The following is a 1,485-nucleotide window of genomic DNA, read 5'->3' on the forward strand; positions in this document are numbered from 1 at the left end:
AGACAATGACGAGGAGCTCGATAACACATCGAGGACAACAACGAAGCTGCTGGAGTACGAGCTAAGGGCGCTGCAGGGGCGGCCACGGTGGGTGACACTAACGGGGGTGTGAGTGGTTGTATACCAGTGCACATTTTCCATCTTTTGTAATGGGTAAAATTCTCTCTCTCTCTCTCTCTCTCTCTCTCTCTCTCTCTCTCTCTCTCTCTCTCTCTCTCTCGTGTAATCAATACACCCTAACATTATCACAATCACTCCGACGTGGACAGCTTAAATGACAACTCGCCTTCTCAGGTACATGGACCTACTCTTGCAGCAGATCTCTCAGGGCAGCAACGAATGGAACGAGTGGGAGGAAGACACACCCTCCTACCGGAGTGGCGGGGAAGAAATGAAAACGAGGGAAGATGAGAAGGTGGAGGCGATTGTGAGCAGAGAGGGTAGCACGGCGGGCAGGTGGAGGCAAGACACTGGGTACTCCACCGGATCATCTTCAATCAAGGGCTCACCCACCTCTGTCCCGGAGGTCCTAAGGGTAAGGGTAGCTACGGCAACGGGTAGGGGGGATGGGGAGAGATGAAGTATGAGTAAGGGGAACGTGAAGTGTGAGGGTATAGGGAGGGGGAAGCTGAGGGTTTCCGGAAGATCGAGGAGGAACGTGAAACTGAAAGCATTAGAAAGGGACTGAAGCTTTGGATTCATGACACTGATATTCACACAGAAGACGATCTCATCACGAGCGCACACACACACACACACACACACACACACACATACACACACACACAAGCACAGCTGCTTCAAGGAGTAATTCTAAAACGACCGTCTTTAATATATTCTCTGAACTTTGTTTTCATCTTGTCAGTTCATTAGAAATGTTCTAAAATTATCGGTGCGGTTTAGTTTTTCTCAGCTGTGGTTCTCGCGCTGTTGTATTAAATCATTAGTATTCCAAAGGTGTTCACGTGAGTCAGGCTAAATAATAATATAATGAAAGGTATAATACACAATATTTTTCAACAAAAATACTTAAGGTAAATTTAGAGATATTTCCTACATCGTTAACAAGACCACATTTAAATACCACAACTAACTCTCATCGTCAGAGATAGCATTAAGATGGTGCTGACCACAGCATATTAATTTTATATTCCACGAGAGTACTAGACGGTACGTAATAACAAAACTGTACAAAAAAAAAAAAAAAATCAGGTCAAATGCCTTCCTGAAGTTATGTCATCTAAGTAATATTAACTAAGCTGCTGTGCCGGTCCCTAGTGGTGACAAACTGTTTATTCTTCAGGGTTCGCCAGGCCTGGTGAAGACCCCCAGGACGCTGATGGCGTCCCGACCCTCCGGCCTTCACTCCCCGCACTCCTCTGCCCATGGGTAGGTAGCCAGGATCCCTGACACCGTTATCCCCCGTTCTGGTGCTCAGCATGAGAACCTGACAGTCTCATTATTCCATCCGAGTGTTTTGTACTC

Source organism: Panulirus ornatus, chromosome 17, assembly GCF_036320965.1.
Source record: "Panulirus ornatus isolate Po-2019 chromosome 17, ASM3632096v1, whole genome shotgun sequence".
Classification (NCBI taxonomy): Eukaryota; Metazoa; Arthropoda; class Malacostraca; order Decapoda; family Palinuridae; genus Panulirus; species Panulirus ornatus.